The following is an 8,442-nucleotide window of genomic DNA, read 5'->3' on the forward strand; positions in this document are numbered from 1 at the left end:
CATGCCAACTTGCCACCGGTGCACCCCACAGTACGCTATGATCAAGTTCTGTGAAATTTACAGAAAGCAACAACGGGAAAAGAAGCAGGCTGTATAGGCATATCTAGTGCATGCTGTACAGATAGCTTCCTGCCTTATTATAGCCTGGCCCCTCTGTTTTTAACCCTTCATCCCCCAGCACGTATGGCCCTATTTGTGTTATTGGCATGTGCTGCAAATCACCAAACACATTTCATACTCTTGACCCTGCTAGATTGTTTTGGCCCATTAAATTGTTTGATTCAAATCGACAAGCTTTTAGAAGACATTTCTGCAATAGCCAACTTTTCCTTGTTCTTCACGACATGCACCTTGACTACAACATCCCCCTATGATACTTTTGTTCTTTGCTTTGAAAAAGCATGCGATTCCCCTATTTATATGAGGCTGGTTTTCTCGTGCTTTAACTTGCATCCAATAGCTCTAAACTGGATCCAAGCTTAAACAGCCAGCCTTCGGCAGATTTCCGTTGCCAATTCTTATGTATCTTGCCTTCTCCTGCAATCTCGGACGTCCGCCAAGGCACTCCTTTGGGCCTCAGCTTTTTACTTGCATTATTATCGTCCCTTCAGTGTTTTGTCACATGCCTTCACTGACAGCCATATGGGGTCTGCCATATTGTAATCAATACCAGCATTTCAGTTCTCCAAAACAACATTTAGCATGCCCTGCGTTGGCCCCTTTGCTAATGTTACTAAGAATGCACTAATATTGTTTTTTTATTGTCAGCATTACATTTTGCCAACTTATAAGGCCTTCCGATAAAGGTATATTCACTGTATACTGGTTCAAATACCTAATAATCCTCATACACCCACCCACAACTCATGATATTCACACTCGACGTGTCCTTAGTATCAACGTCTTCCAAGTTGCTTGCGTTCAAATCCCCTGTGTGGCATCAGCTTGTGTATTCGACTGGCACATGCCACAAAATCTAACTTAACTAGAATCTTGGAATGAGTTCAGACCTGAGGCGCTTGTTTTATTCTCTCAGACTATTTTTGAAGCTGTTCGTAAAGCACCTTTAACTTTGGCTGCTGCGTAAATGTAAGTGAATTGTGGAAATCTGAGTCTTGCAATGCTTACTGCATGATGAAAGCTTTGGGCAGGCAAACTGTTAATTAAATTTATTCATAGTAGAACTACAAGTAAAATTCAGACTAAAGAAAAAAAAAGAGCCAATGTAGTTGGTTCTTAATGCAGGATCTGTCCTGAGCGCAAAAGAAGAGAGCAAGAAATGGCTTCAATCCAAGAATCAAACATTTTATTGCCTCAGTAATACATACCTGCTTCTTAGGATTAAAAAAAAAGTGACACGTTGAATCAAAACACATGACAAATACCTCAAGAGAACAAAAAGTGCCACATGGCAGGAACAGTTGACAGCTGTCTGCCATATACATGGTAGGCACCAGGCTGTCTCCCATGATGACTCCAACACAGATGTTTGCAGTCGCACTCCACAGCGGGCATAAAAAAGGCCATGGTTACTGGGTGAACAGAAAAATTAACGTCAATTTTCAGCACTCAATATTTTTTTCTCACTGAAGTGCACGTAAGCAGACGAAAAATACACAAGACAGCCAGCAACTAATAACTGTATATCATTCACAAGGGTAGAAACTTGGGCGAGTCGGTAACGGTGATCCATGGTATGAGAGGTAGCGCAAAATGGGACAAGGGACAGAGAAAGACGAACACAACACAGGCGCTAACTTCCGACTGACAGAGCCCAAGTGACCAAGACAAACATAAACCGTGAGGGCAAACAGGTGCATGAGCCCGGAAAAAAATGAAAATTAGGTGAACGAGGAACTACGGACTCGTACACCTCAGCGATTGTTTAAGAAGGCCAGATCTCTTTTGGACAGGGAGACAGATGGATTGCTGACACATTTATCTTCCAAAGCAGCGATACATGCTACTTCAATAATTTCATATGTTCACTGATTCCGGTGTCTGGCCATGATCAAGCACTTATCCAAAAATGGCACACAACCCCACTCCTTACAGTGCAAAACCAGATTACTGCCAGTAAAAGTTTTCAAGTTGTTTTTGTGTTCACGAAGCCTCTCATTCAAGCAACCACCAGATTGACCAACATACCGCTTGCCACATGAAAGTGGGATGTCATAAACAATGCCTTCAGTACATTTCACAAATTTTTTCCTGTGATTAATGGTGCCCTGCAGCTTTTGCGGATGTTTACCAGCGGGCAAAAAGCGAAGATTCGCTTTTGTCCCAATCTTCTTGAGATTGTGGGACAGACAATGAATGTAGGGAATGATGGCAATCCTGCCTTTCTTTCTTTCTGAAGGCACAGACGGCAGTTGATCTTCCTGGTGCTTCTTCAGTATGTCTTCAAGGACAAAAACACAGATATCAGCTAGGTAGCCTGCTTCACTGAACCTTGCGAGTTGTTCGTGAAAGCTCTGGCTGATGAGGTGGGGGCATGACTATTCCAGTTGATTTTTCAAACATAAATTAATATTGCCTCATTTTACGAGTTTAGAATGTTCAGAAGTGTAAGGATGTGCAGGCTGAAGGTAGGTTATTTCAGTCAGTACTGAAATAACCTATCTTCAGCCTGCACTCCCCTACACTGCTGCACATTCTAAATTCTTAAAACGTCATTATTTTGTTTCAAAAATGCCCTGCAAAAGTCATGACCCCACCTCATCAGCCAGAGCTGTCACGAACAGCTCTCAAGGTTCAATGAAGCAGGCTACCTAGCTGATATCTGTGTTTTTGTCCTTGAAGACATACTGAAGAAGCACCAGGAAGATCAACTACCGTCTGCACCTTCAGAAAGAAAGGCAGAATTGTCGTCATTCCCTACATTCATTGCCAGACCCAAAATCTCAAGAAAATTGGGACAAAGCGAATGTTTTTCAGCCCCTAAAAAACTAGGTGCGCTTTCCAAAAAAATTTGCTCGCCGATAAACGTCCACAAAAGCTGTAGTGCACCAGTAATCACAGGAAAAAATTCATGAAATGGACTGAAGGCATTGTTTGACATCCCACTCTCCTGTGGCAAGCGGTATGTTGGTCAATCTGGTTGTTGCTTGAATGAGAGGCTTCGTGAACACAAAAACAACTTGAAAACTTTTGATGGCAGTAATCTGGTTTTGCACTGTAAGGAGTGTGGTTGTGTCCAATTTTTGGATAAGGGCTCGATCGTGGCCAGACACTGGGATAAGTTAACACGTGAAATTCTCTCTGTCCCTTGTCCCGTTTTGCACTACTTCTCATACCATGGAACACTGTATACTGTGTTACATTTATGATTCTTATGCGTGCTGCAGTAAGTTGAGTGAAAGAATAAAATAATGGAAATTTTGCTTTCCTTTTGAAACTTGGATGAGATCAGTCGAAATGCCCTCGTTTTATAAACCAGTTATTTCTGAAAGGCTTACATATTTGACTTCTCTTAGTTGAGCCATTATAATGACACTGCTATTTTCCCTTCAGTATTCCAGTTATTACTGTCTAAAAAACTCGAAATGTAAAGTTAAGTTTTCAGTGTTCATAATCTGCTGGCATGCATACCTGTGCTCATGCAGGAATTCACTCAGACAGGTCCACATAGGCACAGTTTTCAATCTGGCCCAGGGGGGGGGGGAGGCAACTGCCACCTTCTCTCTTCTCCATTCCTTCCTTGAAATTAACTAAAGCCCTTGCTCATTTGGCAAACTGTAGCAGGTCTAACAAAACCAAAAGGTCAGGTCAAACAAACAACAGAATTCGTGAAATAAATTTTTGCTAACTGCCGGCACCTATACAAGAAAGCATGAAGTGAAGGGGGAAAACACTGTCAGCTGTGAAAAGTGCTTACCAAAACTTCAGAAGTTGAGCAGGCCAGGAGGTTCTCTGGAAACCACTGTTGAACAACTTCTACCTAAAAAGAAATGTACAGGGTGAATTCGTCGACAACACCAGCTGTGCACACTGCAAAGGCTTACGAAAAAATTCAAGGAGGCCTGCCTGCCAAGGGGCTACTTCCTTACATCCTCAAACAGCCAGCACACTTGCACAGCAGTACCACCGAGTAGGTTTCCTCAGTGTCGTAGCTATCAATCACAGTGAAACAAGTGCTTGACAGGTCAAACAAGTCTATGCAGTAATGCATCTGGATTTTCATGGTTCCCTCAACTCCATTATTTTTTCTCTAAGTTCACAACCAACTGCAGACCTAAGGCAAAACACAACAATTCCATAATCTTTAGCAACAAGGCATATACAAGTGCAAACAGCAAATGAAATAGCTCAAGGTAGCCCTGCTTAAATAAACAAAAATCAGGTAATCATAGTTAACTGACAAAGTATTATTCCATATTTTCATGAAAACCTGGAACAAAACAAGCCATCGACAATATATTATGCATGGAGTCACTGAATTTCATGAAACCAATACAATTTCCGCCACATCATTACTTGTAAATTGCGAGGTTTAACGCCCAGAAGCGATATATGGGCAACGAGGGTTGCCGTAGTAGAGGGCTCCAGATTAATTTGGACGAATAGGGGTTCTCTAACGTGCGCTTACTTAAGACAGCACACAGGCGTCTTTGTATTTCGACTTTAACGCCGTGCGCCGCCGCGGACGGCGTCAGATAGCTTGTGAACGGCAAACGAACGCACAGCCACCACGACGGGTTTCATGATCACTTCATGATAATGGGCACTGCACATTCTATTCCGCCATTATAATCATAACCAACGCCTTCTTAACCCGAGTGTCACTGGTAGTAATCAAATTAAGTTGAATACGAACATTCGCAAGAACAGAACAGAGTGGTTTGCAACAATAAAATTCCTACCGGGATGCAATCGAGCACACTTCAATGTGTAAAAAAAAAATTCGCGCCTTTCCTACCCGTGTTTAAACAAAGCGTGGTCGCTTTGAAGCTATGTCACAAATGATGGCACTTGATTTTTTTATGGTTCCAATTTATGGACGACTCTCGTAAGAAAGCAGCTCATAGAGGATGATGCAAAAGCAACACAGCGGTACCCACTGAACGAGAACTCAAACGCTTGGAAACGCCCTCTTTTCGAACATCGAACGTTACACTTTCGTATGAAAACACTGGCTGAGAGAGCTTTGCGATTTTCAAACCAAAGGAGGGACGCAAAACTGTCTAAGAACGTTAGGACGCACAGCTGACGATTGAATGAGGCGCATCGGCAACTTAGCCGCAGTAAGGGTGACGCTTTCAACACACGGGAGAAATGGAAGGTGACTTACTTTTGCTGAAAACGAGGTGCACCTTTCAGCGCAGTCCTGGTAGTAAAAGACATCGCGGGAAAACTGCAAACAGCAGTGTGAAGCGCCCACAAGCACGAGACAAAGGAGGAAGAAAACCGTTGCGAGCGTCCACTTCGCGCGCGTAGCAAGGAACCGCTAGCGACCGCAACGCCAAATGGCCAGACGAAGTACTACATTTCAAAAATGCAAAAGAAACAAAGCAACAACATAAAAATAATCACAAATTGCATCTCATTCTTTTATGTGACGCTAAGCATTTACAACTTACAAAAAGGTTTATTTTTGCTTGAAACAGTTAAATTTACGTGGACTGTAGACTGTATCGCGACCGAGCGGAGCGACACCAAGCAGCAAGCTGAGGAGTTCAGGACGCGAAGGCAGGCGAAGGCGCGCGCCTACGCGCTACAGAGGCTAGAAGGTTTTCCTAGTGTCGCGACCGGGCCGGCGCAGCTGAAATAACTTGCTATGCTAGCGAGGGCCTCGGTTCTGGCAGCCTTGACGCCATAGGAAGCATAAGAGGGTTCTCACGCAGCTTCCACCCTCTCCGTTCGATGACGTTCTACGTCACACCTGCGGTAACTCAGGACGTTCTACGTCCGCCGCTTATGAACGTGGGTGGCGCTGATGAACACTCTCAAGGTTAGGTTACTTGTAAACATAAATACCCCCGAAAGCAGAACATTTGACAGCCGTCGCCGTAGCTCAGAGGTAGAGCACCGGACGCGTAATTCGGAGGTCGTGGGTTCGGATCCCACCGGCGGCAGTGGTTGTTTTTTCTTCTGCTTTTCTAATCAATTAGCTTTAAGCGATAACATGTTCAGTAATATTCTAAATTGATCAACACCACAATATAAATAAATAAATTAAAAATCCCCTGTGCCCCTTGGTTTCTGTGGCTGTTGGCTTCTTTCATATTTATAACGAGCCCCTCATTCCCCTTCGCTTGTTTGCTTAATTGCTTAGCGAGGGCCTCGGTTCTGGCAGCCTTGACGCCATAGGAAGCATAAGAGGGTTCTCACGCAGCTTCCACCCTCTCCGTTCGATGACGTTCTACGTCACACCTGCGGTAACTCAGGACGTTCTACGTCCGCCGCTTATGAACGTGGGTGGCGCTGATGAACACTCTCAAGGTTAGGTTACTTGTAAACATAAATACCCCCGAAAGCAGAACATTTGACAGCCGTCGCCGTAGCTCAGAGGTAGAGCACCGGACGCGTAATTCGGAGGTCGTGGGTTCGGATCCCACCGGCGGCAGTGGTTGTTTTTTCTTCTGCTTTTCTAATCAATTAGCTTTAAGCGATAACATGTTCAGTAATATTCTAAATTGATCAACACCACAATATAAATAAATAAATTAAAAATCCCCTGTGCCCCTTGGTTTCTGTGGCTGTTGGCTTCTTTCATATTTATAACGAGCCCCTCATTCCCCTTCGCTTGTTTGCTTAATTGCTTAGCGAGGGCCTCGGTTCTGGCAGCCTTGACGCCATAGGAAGCATAAGAGGGTTCTCACGCAGCTTCCACCCTCTCCGTTCGATGACGTTCTACGTCACACCTGCGGTAACTCAGGACGTTCTACGTCCGCCGCTTATGAACGTGGGTGGCGCTGATGAACACTCTCAAGGTTAGGTTACTTGTAAACATAAATATCCCCGAAAGCAGAACATTTGACAGCCGTCGCCGTAGCTCAGAGGTAGAGCACCGGACGCGTAATTCGGAGGTCGTGGGTTCGGATCCCACCGGCGGCAGTGGTTGTTTTTTCTTCTGCTTTTCTAATCAATTAGCTTTAAGCGATAACATGTTCAGTAATATTCTAAATTGATCAACACCACAATATAAATAAATAAATTAAAAATCCCCTGTGCCCCTTGGTTTCTGTGGCTGTTGGCTTCTTTCATATTTATAACGAGCCCCTCATTCCCCTTCGCTTGTTTGCTTAATTGCTTAGCGAGGGCCTCGGTTCTGGCAGCCTTGACGCCATAGGAAGCATAAGAGGGTTCTCACGCAGCTTCCACCCTCTCCGTTCGATGACGTTCTACGTCACACCTGCGGTAACTCAGGACGTTCTACGTCCGCCGCTTATGAACGTGGGTGGCGCTGATGAACACTCTCAAGGTTAGGTTACTTGTAAACATAAATACCCCGGAAAGCAGAACATTTGACAGCCGTCGCCGTAGCTCAGAGGTATAGCACCGGACGCGTAATTCGGAGGTCGTGGGTTCGGATCCCACCGGCGGCAGTGGTTGTTTTTTCTTCTGCTTTTCTAATCAATTAGCTTTAAGCGATAACATGTTCAGTAATATTCTAAATTGATCAACACCACAATATAAATAAATAAATTAAAAATCCCCTGTGCCCCTTGGTTTCTGTGGCTGTTGGCTTCTTTCATTGCTATGCTCAAGGCAGATGGCGCTGCCGCCCGCTGGCGTGCGGGCGGGCGCAAGAAGCCCCTATGGGTAGTGCTCGCTGGTTCAGTCGGTTGATCGTGTGTGGGTTGCTATCACTGCTTTGACAAGGCGTTAAAGTGTTAAAGACGGTGCAAACACTGGCATAGGTTCTCTTCTCATTTAGATTCGACACGGACTAGCTGTAACACTGACAGTGTGCCGCGGCAGGAGCAAATGCAAGCGTCACGTCGGGCCTCACCTACTGCGCCGTAAAGAAGCGTAAAAACGCATTTTGTACATGATACCGAAATGAGATAAGGAAGCGGCACAAATTGCAGGGTGCAACGTCTTTATTACACAAGGTTCCATGACAACAATGTACTAATGCCTTGTTTTGTGCGAAGTGCCCTGTGCGAGGCTACTCACAGCGCCTCATTTTCAGCAAATTTTTCTTTTCTCGCTGCGCGCCTCGTTCTTTGTTTACCGACTTTACAAGGAAATGCATCCTAGTCAAGGCGTAAAACTTGACCACTTCTGTCGTAATTCCACGTCCATGCTCCGCGCAGCCCACACCTTGAAGCTCACGTCCCTAAAGAAAATGAAAGCTGACCATGCTATCTGCGTGTAGCTCATTGCGGCTGAATAACACCGTAAATGCGTCCTCAAGCTTAGCTATGAGCTGTTCAATTGGCCTTGATGGATAAACTAAGCCTCCATGGTCAAAATTTCGAGTAAGTGAGGCATTGT

The 8,442-nt window shown here is 44.7% G+C and overlaps 1 long non-coding RNA gene across 1 annotated transcript; it reads right to left on the minus strand.

The window, feature by feature from the left end:
- Positions 1 to 1,145: 1,145 nt before the first annotated feature.
- LOC149347529 (uncharacterized) lies at positions 1,146 to 5,517 on the minus strand. Its single transcript, XR_016292141.1, has 3 exons — positions 5,291 to 5,517; positions 3,878 to 3,940; positions 1,146 to 1,532 (listed from the first exon to the last, which is right to left on the minus strand). It is a non-coding gene; the product is annotated as an uncharacterized LOC149347529 (long non-coding RNA).
- Positions 5,518 to 8,442: the final 2,925 nt, after the last annotated feature.

Source organism: Amblyomma mixtum, chromosome 4 (assembly GCF_055824585.1).
Source record: "Amblyomma mixtum isolate Tamu chromosome 4, ASM5582458v1, whole genome shotgun sequence".
Taxonomy (NCBI): Eukaryota; Metazoa; Arthropoda; class Arachnida; order Ixodida; family Ixodidae; genus Amblyomma; species Amblyomma mixtum.